The sequence below is a fragment of the Anabrus simplex genome, chromosome 3, assembly GCF_040414725.1.
Source record: "Anabrus simplex isolate iqAnaSimp1 chromosome 3, ASM4041472v1, whole genome shotgun sequence".
Classification (NCBI taxonomy): domain Eukaryota; kingdom Metazoa; phylum Arthropoda; class Insecta; order Orthoptera; family Tettigoniidae; genus Anabrus; species Anabrus simplex.
Window position 1 is genome coordinate 21435100 of NC_090267.1, and position 15288 is coordinate 21450387.

General features: G+C 41.4%; 1 non-coding gene across 1 annotated transcript; it reads right to left on the minus strand.

The window, feature by feature from the left end:
- Positions 1-4566: 4566 nt before the first annotated feature.
- TRNAL-CAA (transfer RNA leucine (anticodon CAA)) lies at positions 4567-4684 on the minus strand. Its single transcript has 2 exons — positions 4647-4684; positions 4567-4611 (listed from the first exon to the last, which is right to left on the minus strand). It is a non-coding gene; the product is annotated as a tRNA-Leu (tRNA).
- Between the last annotated feature and the right edge of the window lie 10604 nt (positions 4685-15288).

The window sequence follows — 15288 nt, forward strand, 5'->3', positions numbered from 1 at the left end:
CTCGAGGCATGATAAGATGATGAAAGTTGTCGTTCCAGCTGTTCTTGTACCTATGATCTTCAAGTATTATCATGAGACCCCATTAGGAGGGCATCTGGGAATCTTTAAAACTCGTGAGAAGATTCGTGAAATGTTCATCTGGAAAGGTATGGACGGTGAAATCCGTGAACTAGTGAAGGCTTGCAAACCCTGTTTGCTCAGTAAACCAACCATGTCCACCAAGGTAGGCCTTTTGTCTTCTCATCAAGCGTCGCGCCCCATGGAACGCCTGTATATTGATTATGTAGGACCCTTCCCCCAGTCTAAGGGAAATGCTAACAAGTTTATCTTTGTATGCGTAGATTTTCCTGGTTATTTCCGACTAAGCTGGCTACCGCTCAGTCTACCATTAATTGCTTAAATTCTATTTTTGCCTCTTTTGGTCCGTGCCAATATATTGTGTCTGATAATGCTAAGGCGTTCACATCTAATCTTTTTCGTAAATTCTGTTTCGACTTGTCCATCTCTCATGTAACTACTTCTGCTTATTACCCTCAACCATCTCTGGCTGAACGGGTTAACCGTAATCTCAGGTCTGCGCTTATTGCCTATCATCATGAAGATCATTCCAGGTGGGATACGTCCCTGCATTGGTTAGCTTTTGCTTTGAATTCGGCGGTTCATGAATCACATAAATTTACTCCAGCCTCTTTGATGTTCAAGTTTGTTCCCAACACGCCGCTCTCTAACCTCTGGTCTCTGAGTGACATTCTACCCGAGACAATAGATCCGGACATCATTAAAGATCTTTGGAAGAAGGCTAAAGCCAATCTTAAAGTGTCTCATGAAAAGGTTAGGGAAAGGTATGATCGTGGACGGAGACCCACCCCTTTGAAGGTAGGTGACCAAGTTATGGTCAAGAACTTTGTTCCCGCGGGCAAGCTTGCCCCCAGATTTCATGGGCCTTGTATCATTCTCGATTTTCTTACGCCGGTTACGTTGTTATTAAGTAATCCAGCCACCGAGAGGATATTTAGGGTTCACCTGTCACAGGTGAAACCAGTGTAAATTTTGTGTCAACTTGCTTCATATAATCGTGAAAGGAATATGAAGGTTATATTTTTTTTTGAGTTTCTCTTTTAAGGCATTCTGCCCCTTCTATAATATTTTCTATATTTAAGCATTTTTGTAAACTCTCCCCGCTCCGTTAAACTGCCATTCTGTCCTTACCACGGCCATTACCACGCTCCCGTCTCCTGCTATACACACTGTGGCTTGCTCATATTAAATGCCATGGATATCTGCACGCCGCTGGCCCCTCAACCTCTCCACCAAGCCTGTGCCCTCAAAAGATGATGGTCCAACAATATTCTGCCGCCTAGCTTTAATGTTTCAGTGCCCCCGCAGCCGCGCGGCGCCGTGCCGCGACTGGGCTTGAGGATGGGCCCCCTCGACCCCAGCGAGGACGACATGTGCACGGCGAGCCGGAGCTCTCCTCCCGGCCAAGGCTGATGTGCGGCACACGACCTGCTACTTGCCCGCAGCCTGTATATCTTCACCGCGGGCGCGGCGTGTTTCAACACCTCTGCTCCCCTCATAGTGCGGGCGAGCGGTATCTCAGGGTACTTGAGGGGTCCGAGCGGCCTCCTTTGGACGCAAGCTGCAACGGCCGGTCTGGCCATCCAACTTAATCAACATCAACTACATGGACAGTTACTATAAGAGATGACTACACTTGGGAATTCAACAACAAAATCTGGTGGACTTAGAAAATTTTTCCTCGATGTTAAAACTAAAGTTTTCCTTCTCAATTCAACTTCTACAACCTTAAAAACTTAACTTCTCCTGTTACAACAAAAATTTTGAAACTGAATCAAACCACATTAAGAAAATCTTATAAATTTTTCGGCAATCAATATCCATATCTACATCAAAACTTGGACCTTGTTTTCAAACAAATTTCATGTGTCACCCCTGGAGGAACTTTTGGGGGGGGAGGTCTGTACCGGGCGGTACACCTCCACGCCGCTAATTCAAAAGGTGCGCCAGTTGAAACTCCTCTGCTGGAGGAAGTCTGAACTTGATTGACGGTATTAATTTTCTACTTTCTCAGAAGATGTCACTACCTGTAAATTTTGGAGTTTTAGAACTGTGTCATTTTTGATGTGTTTTTGTTTTGCTTGAAGTAAGAAGTGTGAACTTTCTCTTCTAGAGGACACTACTGAAGAACTACAATAGTGCACCCTAGTGCGAAGAAAAAGAACTGTTCTTTGGAGAAAATTTTATTTCAAAAGTTTTTTCTTTGTTAAATTTCTTTCAGTCATTGGTTAAGTTGGCAATATTACCCCTTTCTTTCCCCTTGTTTTAAATCTAGCCAATCCCGAATTTCTGAAATTAATTTTCCACCAATAATGTGTTTCTTCTTCATCTTGTGTAGGGGTTTCTCTTTTTTCTCCAATAAAGTGATTGTGGGCGGGTGTTTTCATTCCCCTAACGCCTAGAACCTTCCGCGAGAGTATATAAACTGCTGATTTTAGGGTCTCTGAGCCACTTCTGTTCCATCTTTCAGTGTGTAAAGTACATAGCAGGGGGCGGGTAGCGCCTCTTTCTTCGGCGGCGGTCAACAACAAGGTAATGGCCGATTAATTACTTATTTTCTTGCTTGCTCAGCAGTTTAACTCTCGGGGCGGGTCCGAAGCTTTTTCCATTATGTAACCCTCCTTAAAATGTAAAGAAACTTGTATCTATTTCATCTTTTGAACTGCATATCGGGATAGAGAGTGCTTTACCCTCTCGAGCTCCCAATCATAATGTTTTGAGGTGAACTTATTTTTCTCAACCTATTCTTCGTTAATATAATGTAAATTGTTCTTTTCTGAAGTCACCTCTGTAGTATGGGATTAGCCCTTGTATTAATGGCCTAGTGCCAAGTAGGTTTTAAAAACAAAGTGTATTAGGAGTGCAGATCGCCTCCTCTCAAATTATTATTTTGGAGGTCATGTAATCAACCTTCTTTTCATTTAATAGACCTCAGTAGGTTGGGTATTTTACCCCTGTGTCTATGTCCAGTGAGGACAACTTGAAGGTGGAGTTTGGTGTGGCCTGGGAGAGGCTTAGAGTTGAGAGCGAGTGGCTCTTTTCGAAAATTGAGTGTTGTATGCCTCGTGGAGGCTTTTCAGTGTAATTTGGAGCAAGGGCTCCTAGGCATGAATGGGGTTTTCTGCCCCTCTGTTGAAACTTGTGTTTGGGGTAAAACTGAGCTGATTGCCCAAGCATTGTGAAGTCAGGGCGCGAAGCCCAAATCCTGTAAATATTGTAACTACCCTTTTGACTTGCTACTTTGTACCTGCCATGCTTGTTATCTCCTTATTTTGAAAAGAAAATATAACCTTGTTAAATTTTAAATTAATTTTACTTTCGTAGCTGGAGACCTATTCACACCCGCACCTTCTTTCACCTCTACCTACCACGGAAAGCTCCGTAACACTTCCCATTCGTAGGTCTTTCCTGTCCCACATATCTGTGTCGGTGTGACGTAAAGCAACTAGCAAAACAAAACTGGTTTTCGGTGAATCACAATTGCTTTCGTAAGGGATGCTAGAGGCTGTTGGCCGCTTCGCGGCCCTAACCTGGGTGCTTACGTCTCCAGACCAATGGTTTCGCCACTAGCCGGACCTAACCAAACCGGACCAATGCTTTTCCTACTTGCCGGACGTACATAATTTTCGTAAAGTTTTCGCGAAATCAAGCCAGCCCCATTATATCGCGCCGTTAATATCTATTTCACGAACCAACTAGTCAATTTGTAACCCAATTTAGTGCCTGTGAATTGTGTTACGCAGTCTCAAACAGGTATATATACCAGACCATTAATTCATACATTTAGCGGCCGCTACAAGTTCCTTCGAATTATCCGCCATGTTTGCAAACATCAACTCGCAAAACACGTCATACATGACGTCATATAGACGCACGAGCAGCAGCCGCGGAGCCCGTGCTCGCCCGTGCCGGCGGATTCTGGACTTATACCCTGATCAGCTTAAAAACTGGGGACATTACAGCCGCGTATTGGGTCCGTGGGGATATAAAATTCGGATATTGTGCCCAGAAAACAGGTTTGAATTGATGATAAATCCTGTGTCATGGAAGCTATTATCGCGAACAGAGTGAAAAGATAAAGGAGGGGAGAGAATTCTATGATAGTGGTAGTCATGTTTTACAATCGTAAATGAGGTATTCTTCCGAGAAAATGGTGGTGTCTTTCCTGTAAAGATCTAGCTGCATAATGAAACTGATCTGCGACATCGTTTCCAATGTAATATTTGGAGGAAATTCTATGAACTCGTGCCTCTAGTCTGTATGATGGACGAAGTGGGAAAGAAAGTTTTGCTGTCAAAAACCATCGGGGGAACTGTGTCTATTCCCCTACACATTCCGTCTCTACTATTATCGCGCAAAGAGTGTCTAAGAAATTCTATTAACATTACACACCGGATGGGGGAAAAATAGGGTTTCTATTTCCAGTCCCAGATTAATATGGAAATGTAGAGTTTAGCTATCGACCCGTACAAAAACAAAGAAAAATATTGTCAGGAGTGGGATTCGAACCCACGCCCTCAGAGAGGACCAGAAATTCTCAGACCTGCGTCGTACAGTCAAGGTATTCCCTTGAGTCTGGCGCCTTAGACCGCACGGCCATTCTGACACGCAACTGTCACCTCAGTGGTGGAGGCCATAAATTGACCTTCAGTATCCAGAGTCTCCTTTACTCGCTTTTGTGACTGTCGTGGTCCCCCTCTGTGGTGTAGTGGTTAGTGTGATTAGCTGCCACCCCCAAACGCCCCGGTTGGATTCCAGGCACTGTCACGAAATTTGAAAAGTGTTACGAGGGCTTGAATGGGGTCCACTCAGCCTCGGAAGGTCAGCTAAGTAGACGTGGGTTCGATTCCCAACTCAGCCATCCTGGAAGTGGTTTTCTAGGGTTTCTTCTTCTCCTGCACCCAAATGACGGGATGGTACCTAACTTAAGGCCACAACCGCTTCCCTCCCTCATTCCCTTCTAATCTTCCCATCTCCCACCAAAGCTGCCTCTGTGGACCAGCGGTAGAGTGTCGGCCTCCGGTTCCCAAGATAGGGGGTTCAAACCCGGCAGAGGTAGTCGGATTTTTGAAGGGCGGAAAAAAGTCCATTCGACACTCCATGTCGTACGATGTCGGCATGTAAATGATCTCTGGTGACACATTTGGTGTTTACTCGACAAAATTAATTAAATCTCAGCCATAGACGCCCAAGAGATTTTCGGTTTACTCGGTCTGCCATCTCGTGGGGGCCTAGAGTAAAACGGAACGTCGAAATTGACGAGCAGACAGCCAGATGGCGTCAAATTGAAATGTCTGCACACGGTAGCTGAGGCCATACGATTATTATTATTATTATTATTATTATTATTATTATTATTATTATTATTATTATTATTATTATCTCCCGCCAAGGTCCCTGTTCAGCACAGCTGGTGAGGCCACCTTGGCGAGGTACAGACAATCCTCCCCAGTTGAATCCTCCGACCCAATGGCTGAAGCTCCAGGACATTGCCCTCGAGGTGGTAGAGATGAGACCGCTCGCTGAGTCCGAGGCAAGAAACTAACCCTGGAGGGTAAGCATATTAAGAAAGAAAGAAAAAAGTGAAACACACTCTCTCCCGAATACTAAATACTGGCCGCACCTTTTTTTCCTAAAACTCTTTAACCTTACCAAACTATAAAAACCGTAACTTCAGTACATAAATGTGTGAGGCAGGAAACCAGTGGAATAAGTTTCCGAAGAACGTTGTCAGGAGTGGAATCCGAACCCACGCCCTCTTAGAGGATCAGAATTCTTCACACCTACGTTTCAAATGCAAGGATTACCCTTGAGTCTGGCGCCTTTGACCGCTCGGCCATCCTGACATACGCGAGTTATTTGTTCCCTATTACTTCATCCACATACGTTGTAGTATATAACGAAAAATATCATATTGTTGCAGTTGACCCTCGAGAGAAGTATTACTTCCAGGAAGAGAGTAGTATAATAGGACAGTTCGGCCGCCACCACCACCACCGGCTCCCAGAGGCCTCCTCCACCACCACCACAGCCAGAGGTCTCCCAGAGGCCTCCTCCTCCACTACCACAGCCAGAGGCCTCCCAGATGCCTCCTCCACCACCACCACAGCCAGAGGCCTTCCCAGAGGCCCGCTCCACCACCCGCGGGAAATTTGAATTGGTAAACAAAGCCACGTGCTTTTTGACAGTTATCATCGACAACAACGCATAGCTAACCTCAGTACTGACATCTTGACGGGCCTAAACCTCAGTAGTACAACTTAAACTCACAAGCGCGAGATTTGAATTTGTAAACAAATCCACGTGTTTTTTGACAGCCAAGTGCTTTTCGACAGGCAACAACGTATCCCAAACCTCAGTGCAGCCATCTTGCCGGACCTAAACCTCAGTGCTACCAACTTAACCTCACTAGCGCGAGATTTGAATCGGTAAACAAATCCACGTGCTTTTTGACAGCTGTCATCCGCCATCTTTAATCGAGAGAGCACCGTGCTGCCCCCTTTATCGCAGTAGTTGTAAATTCGTAACCTGTCATCCGCAGTGCTGCCATCTTGGCGGGCCTAAACCTTAGTGCTACCAACTTAACCTCACTAGCGCGAGATAAACAAATGCACGTGCTTTTTTGACAGCTGTCATCCACCATCTTCAATTTATAGAGCACAGTGCTGTCCTCTTTAGCTACTTACCTTTCAAATTTGGTGGCGGATAATTTGAAAAGTGCTTTTTGACAGCAGCCATCTTTGAGCACCGCGCTGCCCTCTTTGTGGTGGCGGGAAATTCCACGTGGTCTTGTTTGGAAACAAACTCACGTGCTTTCTTCTGACAGCTGTCATCCGCCATCTTGCATCACAAACCTCAGTGCTGCACTCTTTAGCTAGATACCTTTGAAATGTGGTGGCGGCAATTTGAAAAATCTACATTCTCTTGTTTGGAAACAAATCTATGCGCTTTTTTGACAGCTATCATCCGCCATCTTTAATCCAGAGAGCACCGTGCTGCCCTCTTTAGCTGCTTACCTTTGAAATGTGGTGGCGGCAAATTCTACGCGCTCTTGTTTGGAAACAAACCCATGTGCTTTTCTGACAGCTGTCAACCGCCATCTTTAATCCAGAGAGAACAGTGCTGCAATCATTAGTTGAAATGTGGTGGCGGCAAATTCCACGTGCTCTTCAGCTGTCATCCACCATCTTTAATCAAGAGAGCACCGTGCTGCCCTCTTTGTGGTGGCGGATAATTTGAAAAAATCTTTTTTGACAAGCAACCATCTTTAATCCAGAGAGAACAGTGCGACCCTCTTCAGCTACTTACCTTTGAGGCGGTTAATTTGAAAAATTCTATTTGACAAGCTGCCATCTTTAATGAAAAGAGCATCGTGCTGCTATCTTGCGGGTAATTTTACGTCACAGCTGTCATCCACAATCTTGCATTGCTAACCTCAGTGCCGCCCTCTTTAGCTACTTACCTTCGAAAAAAATCTATTTGACAAGCTGTCACCCGCCATCTTGCTTCGCAAACCTCAGTGCTGCACTCTTTAGTTGAAATGTGGTAGCGGATAATTTGAAAAAATTCTTTTTTTGACAAGCAGCCATCTTTAAACTACAGAACACCGTGCTGCTATCTTTATCGTAGTAGCGAGCAATTTAAAATCTAGATGCTTTTTTTTCTGACAGCTGTCATCCGCCATCTCTAATCTAGAGAGCACCGTGCTGCCCTCTTTGTGGTGGTAGTAAATTCCACGTGCTTTATTAACCTACGTGCCTTTTTTCATCCGCCATCTTTAATCAAGAGAGCGCAGTGCCGCACTCTATGTAGTAGCGGATAATTTGAAAAATTATTTTTGACAAACAGCCATCTTTATTCAACACAGTTACCGCTATCTTACATCGCTTACCTCGGTGCTACACTCTTTAGTTGAAATGTGGTGGCGGTAAATTCGAACAAGTTTAATCATACATCGGGCGAGCTAGAGTAAGCACGTGCTGCAGTGATGACGTCATCATGCATGTTTAGACTTGTCCGTTTTCTTAAGAGTAAGTCGGTGTAAAGGAATGTCGTGGCGGTAAATTCGAACAAGTTTAAACATGCATCGGGAAAGCTAGAGTAAGCACGTGCTGCAGTGATGACGTCATTGTGCATGATTAGACCTGATCGTTTTCTTAAGAGTAAGTCGGTGTAAAGCAATGCAATAAGTATATTTTTGAATGCGATCAAATATTTATTTACAAATGTACTACAACAGTGTTCGTTTTGCTGCTGACAAGGTTGGTATGCTTCTTAAAAACGTATTCTTCTGAAATGCCTCCGCAACATTCAAATTAAACAAATTATTTAGAAATATATTATACTAAGTATGTTATGCTTTACAGAGAAGATCATATACTTCTTACCTTGTTGTTATTCCTTTTCGGAATCATCATCATCATGAGGTACTAGAGAAAGTTCATTCATACACTGTGTACAGTGTTCAATCCTCGGATTTGGTCCATCCCAATCATCATCACCATTTTCTCCTCGATGCTTGTAATGTCGTTGACAAGTTCTGCATCAAGCTACTTCGATCGACATCTTACTGTGTAGAGGAAGGATGCCCCAAAAATTATGTACGTAAGAGGCAGCGTACGTAGATAAAAATCCTGGTGGTAAGTAATGAATAATATGTTTCGGCATCGACGATCTATGTTTATAGAACATCTTAATAGCCTCACTCACTCGTATAAGATAAATAAGATGTTGCGTATGAGGATACAAACAGCATGCACATTTGCAGTTTTGTTCCATAGCGTACGATGTTGAAGCACACATTAATGAAAATGATAAAGAGCTATTCTTATTTATAGTCTCGTAACAATATTCGTTAGTGGATGGTAAGTAACATCACTCATATGAATAATAAGACAATAGGCTGCTGTGTTAGCAGGAATGTTTTCAGATGTTTCAAATTCTAAACGAATATCAACTGGAGATTCTTTTATAGATTCTTCATGATAAGAGCAGTCTATAAATACAATCGGTGCTTTATTTTTAAATTCTTGGGGTGTAAATAGCGGACGATCTTCTTTCTGATAATACTATGATTGAAATTTACAAAACATGTCATAGAGCATCCCAAACTTATTTTTCTCAAAGTTAATGTCTATGTTTTCGTAGGGATACGTAATTCCGTTGAGATATAGTCTAACGTGTCTTAATTTACAGTAATCAAACAGTGAGCTATCTTTTTCGTGACTGAATTTACGATTAGTTTGAAATCCAAAAATAATGTACAAGGGCTTCTCAGTAAAACGTGATGTTTTAACAGCCCAGCTATGCTTGTTTGTAGGTGGCAACACAGGATATTCATGCAGCTCCCAACTTCTAAAACGTATAAGTAATGGTGTATGATTTTCTACAATCTTGAGCAATCGAAGTTTTTCACGATCAGATAAGGTTACATGTGGAAACCTCCACAGTATACGATGCAGTGTTATTTTCGATTCTACTGGTGTTTCTACTGCTTTAAGAGAATTGTAATCACTTCGATCACGGATTAGAATAAGCTCTTGTTTTGCGTTGATTATAATACGTGTAAAGTCTTCTGCGAATCCAAAAATATGTTTCAGTGATAACATACCCGTAAAAGTACCATCCTCATTAATCATCCAGTTGTTAGTAGCTTTTGGACACCATCCAGCCATCCGCAAAAGATTACTTTCTTCATCACAGAAGGAAGGGTAGAGTTTCATTGCACTTGTAATACCAACATTCTTCGTTCGATCTATTTCAACATTATTTACTTCATATCGCGCTTCAGAAAAGAGAAAAGCTAGAGCATGGTTGTTTAGTTGTGAAGTGCTTGGTCCACTTCCATCCGTCTTTTCTAGTCGTCCTTCAATATAGAGGTAGATTTCGTGTTATTTAATCTAAACGTAAAAGGTTGATGGGAATGAAGCTCACTTCGTACTACACCTTCACGACTTTCTACTGTATTCGTAATGTCTAGCATTTCTTCCATTCTGTTGTAGTAGTGTATATCCTAAATCTTGGAGTATCTGCTTATGGGTATCTGTTAACTCGATGAGTCTCTGCACACATGTAGTATGTCTTCGGAATGTACACCGTGTTTTATAGATGGTTTTCATACTGGTTTAAGATGTAGTTTGTAAGCTACGTACGCCTGCTGATCTAAATGAATAAGCTGATTATGTTTATTTACAAGTCTAAGAGTAATGTTGCTAATGTGTTTTACAGACACAGGATGATAAAGAACTACTGCTGGTTTCTCACAAATAGTATATCCACGTTCCTCTGTAACAATAAAGTCGTGCAGGACGTGCGAAGGTTGTAGATTACTATTCAAGTCTGTAATAATATTACAAGTAATGTTCACATTATAATCATCGAAGAGTTTTAGGTTGATCAGACTCATAACGTACGTTCGGTAGGGGCTCCCTCGATGAAAATCCAAGCAGTGGTCCAATCGAATCAGGTTGTGATTTGAAGTCAATCTTGCATGATGATTCAATAACACATTTATGTGTAATGTTGCTTATAGTGATTGAGAACTTGTAATTATGATTACTAAAACTATCTTCCCCAAACTGATCAATTAACGTACTTTCAATATAGTCGTGAATATCGTCTACTGTATAACTACCTGAGGGTAGTGTTAGCACATACTCATCGTAATAGAACTTGTTTACACCATCACGCACATTATAGATTTTATTGTAGCTTTCAAACGATACTTGTCCAAGACTATGCGGCTGATAACCAATTTCGATTGGTGGATTAAAATAGACGGTTGTTTCAGGTCCTTCTCCACGTACAGCAAACGTTCTTTCACTGTTCGTCACCACGTAGACACTAATGCACTTTCTCTACTGTCTGCGTTTGATATAAGAACATAAGACATAATCGTCCGCACATGCGTGTATTAAAGTTTTGCACACGGTTGTTGTTGTAAACAATGTCCGCACTGCTTCCGAAATAACGTATGAGCTCAAAAGGAGGAGGTAAGTCTCCATAGCTATCAAAATACTATACTTTAGATTTACGTTTTACATAAGCAACGTAATGAGTTCCAGGTCCACGACTGTCGTCCAAGTTAATTACGGCACTTTCACATTCACGTGGGCGCGCTGGTAGTTGATCGCGCATATACACTCCTCGAAAATAATGAATTCCTATTTGTTTAGCAAACGTAAAAACTTCATCATGCGTTAAAGCTCGGTGTGGCAGTGCATTCAGTAGACGTTTTTTGGAGAAATGTAGATACCAAGCCCTTTCTTGTATGGCGCTAGCTTCATGTTCACACCTTTGCCTCGTAACGAAATTGCCTCCATCGTCTGGTTATGACGTTCACTCTCTTTCAACTGTTGTTTCGTTTCTTCTACAGCTTTGACAGTTCTCGCTACAGCACTAGCACCACCTAGCAATGACCCTACAGCTGCTAAGCCAGCAATCAGCGCAGGAAGAAATCCTCCTCGTTTTGGTACAGGAATAATTCGTGCACGTTTACTAAATATTGCTCTGCACTGTGGAGAAATTCTCGCTCTTGCTGCGCGTAACGCCTTAGTAATAGCTCCACGAGGATTGTATTCCCCACGAATAGCTTTTTGCGCAGCCTTTATAACATCTTTCCATCCAACAGTTTTTACTTTCTTCTTCTTCTTCTTCTTCTTCTTCACGTCGTTTGTATATCGTTGTTTCACCATGCTGTACACGACTTTACTAGTCAAGAGCAAATCATAAACTAACCGTTGCCTCTTGTTTCGTTTAATATATATATATATTACTATTACGTACTTTATGATTCAGTTATCATGAAGATTATAAAGCAGCAAGACACGCTACCTGTTACCGACATTGTACCACATCTCTTACCTAGTTCTAGTACAACTACAGGAAAACGTCATGGAACGTTGTTTCCTTTTACTGTTGGATGTATTATATCAGGCCCGTCGGGATGCGGGAAAACAAATCTTTTACTCACACTTATTACTTCTGTAAATGATGTACGCTTCGAGAATATTTACGTTTTCGCAAAGTCACTCTATCAGCCGCTATATACTATTCTACAAACTGTAATGCACGATCTAGTTAAAGATGGAATAAGATATTTTAAATTTAATTCGCATGAGCAAGTACCATCCCCAGACGATGTGCTTCCTAATTCTCTTATGATCTTTGATGATGTCGCAACAGAACAGCAAAACGTTATTCGTGCATTCTTTAGGTATGGGTCGGCATAAATATGTTGATTACATCTATTTGTGCCAAACCTATTCTCGTGTGCCTAAGCAGTTGATACGCGACAACGCAAATGTTATTGTGCTTTTTCGGCAAGATGAGCGCAACATGCGACATGTGTATAACGATCATGTTAACACTGATATGACATTCGATGACTTTAAACGCATGTCTGCTAAATGTTGGTCATTACACCGTTACAGCTTTTTAGTTATTGATAAAGAAAGTGATGTACAGCATGGACGATATCGCATGAGTTTCGATCATTTTATATGCATTAACAGAGAATTACAGTAACTACTTGATTAAAAACCATCATCATGTTAACATCTAGCAAGGAGATCACAAAACATATCATCCAAGCTCGAAACAATATTCGACGGAAATTTAAAGAGCTTAAACGTATTCAAGCAGACACGGATTTATTTTTAAAAACACAACTAAGTACACCACTCAAAGAAATTTTTTATTCTACTTCATTACCGCAGTCTACTTCAAGTTTTGCTTCTATGCAAACATCATATCAAAAGAGAAGCATGAAGAAGAAGAAGAAAAGCATGAACAAGATAAGGAAGAGAAGAAGCAGGATGTAGATCAAGAAGAGGAAGAGGAAGATAAGGAGGAAGAAGAAGAAGAACTTAATGATACATCACCATCTAAGCGTGTTGAGTTTTTAACTACAGATGTTATTGCTGAAACACCTACTACATCGACGCAAAATCTACCATCTTTGTCTGAGGTTATGATTACACCAGAGTATCGCAATCCGTTTAGAATTTTTATTCAAGATACCTATGGATCTCTCTTTGCACCTTATATAGAAAAACTTTTTACAGGACAAACTGACACTACCTACGGTATTCGCTACGAAGATGACTGTTTCCGGATAGGAAATTCAAATGTTAAGATTAATAACAACAAACTCATTGTAAAAGGTGTTACCTATAAACCTACGAAAGGACTCTTAGAACTTCTTTTCTCACGAATACCTGACAAGGATATAATTTTATAAGATGATCTTAAAAAATATAAAGCAATACTTTTTGCTACTGATGCAACACGACGTAATTACAAGAGAACAGAAGCTGTAAATGCGAATAAGAGTTACAAGTATCGTGAGTTTATTTCTAAGCTGTTTCCGACTGCACGTAGTCTTGATGTTATCTACAAGCCTTTGTTGCCGTATGTGGATGTAAGATACTGGAATGACCCAAACTTACTCGTTGAACGATTACAACTTTTAAGAGCATCGCAAGAGGCTGATCACACTGGTCACGGATCAGAAATTCTAGAAATAGAAAGAGAACTACGTTATGCCGGTATTATTTTGTAATGGCTCGTCAAGAGAAGATCTCACCTGTAAAGGTAAACATCGCACATGAGTTACATAAACCAGCACGTCGCACCTACTGTCGCAGACGCGTTATTACACGAGGAAAAGATGATCTCCGGCAAGCAGACTTAGTAGAAATGATTCCATATGCCTCTAGTAATAAGGGGTATAAGTATCTACTTACTGTTATCGATGTGTACTCGAAGATTGCTTTTGCACAACCCGTGCGTTCTAAAACAGCAGCTCAAGTTAAAGAAGCATATAAACATATTGTTGAAGAATCGAAACGCTGCCCAAGGCTTCTTCAAACTGATCAAGGTAAAGAGTTTTACAACAAGGATTTTTCTTCTTAACTCAAGTTACTTGGCATTCAACACTACTCTACGTTCAGCAATCTAAAGGCAAGTGTTGTAGAACGCTTTAATCGTACACTCAAAACAATGAAGTGGCGAGAATTTACAGCGCAAGGTTCATATCGTTGGATTGATCTGCTACCTAGACTTTTATCTACCTACAACGATACACTTCATCGCACTATCGGAACGAAGCCACGTCTTGTTACAAAGAATACACCTCGTATAAATGCTATTCATCTTGTAATTAAAACAGCTGATCCACGTCGCCATCGCTTTAAAGAAGGTGATTTTGTTCGCATCAGCAAACACAAGTCTATCTTTGCAAAAGGATACACACCTAACTGGAGCACTGAAATTTTTCAAATCAGAAGTGTTAAGCTTACTAATCCAGTTACGTATTTACTTCGCGATCTCAGAGGACAGCCTATTGAAGGAGGATTCTACATCGAAGAACTGCAGAAAACAAAATATCCTGATCACTATTTAGTTGAACGTGTTATTCGACGTCGTGGCAATAAACTGTATGTTAAATGGCTTGGTTTTAATAACAGCTTTAATTCATGGATTAATAAAGAGGATGTACTTTAAATCTTATGTGTGTTTTCTTTTAATCCTCTACGTTTCATTTCTTCTAAGTCACTAGGACATGCTGTAGGATTAAACAACACCTGTAATATGTTTTGACAATTCATATTTATTTTAGAATATATATATATATACATACATTTTTATCCTTTGTCTATTTTACGGTCTTTGTCACTCAGTTTTCGTGTTATTGCACCAACAACGACACGTGCTGCTATCTTCTGAGCAGCTAAAGCACTAGGTAATAGCACACACACACGCAGCATAACTTTACGAAGCAGATTTTAACAGCTACACGACATACTCTATGCAGGCAGCATGTAACTACGTGTCAGGCGAACGTGTTTCAGGACCGCAGGGGAGATGAAGCACGAAGAAAAGAAGATCAATCATTCTATTGATGAGTCCACGCCCAACATGCTTCCTCATCTTTTTCCCAGCACGTTTCTTCACTTTTTCCTTGTTTACTCTCTCCACAGCCATGATAAGTGTTTATAAGCGAAGACAACTCGTTAGTTTTAGGTCCGTGATACAGTTTAATTAGTTGACATGTACGGCACTGTCTCACAGAAGGTCTTCTACCTAAACTCACGTCTTCATGATGTAAACTACACATTTGAAGCTCTGACAAAACAGGATCTTGAGTCCACTCACGAGGCACCTTATCCCAAGTCATCTTTACAGCATTCGCAGCTACACTAACCAAAA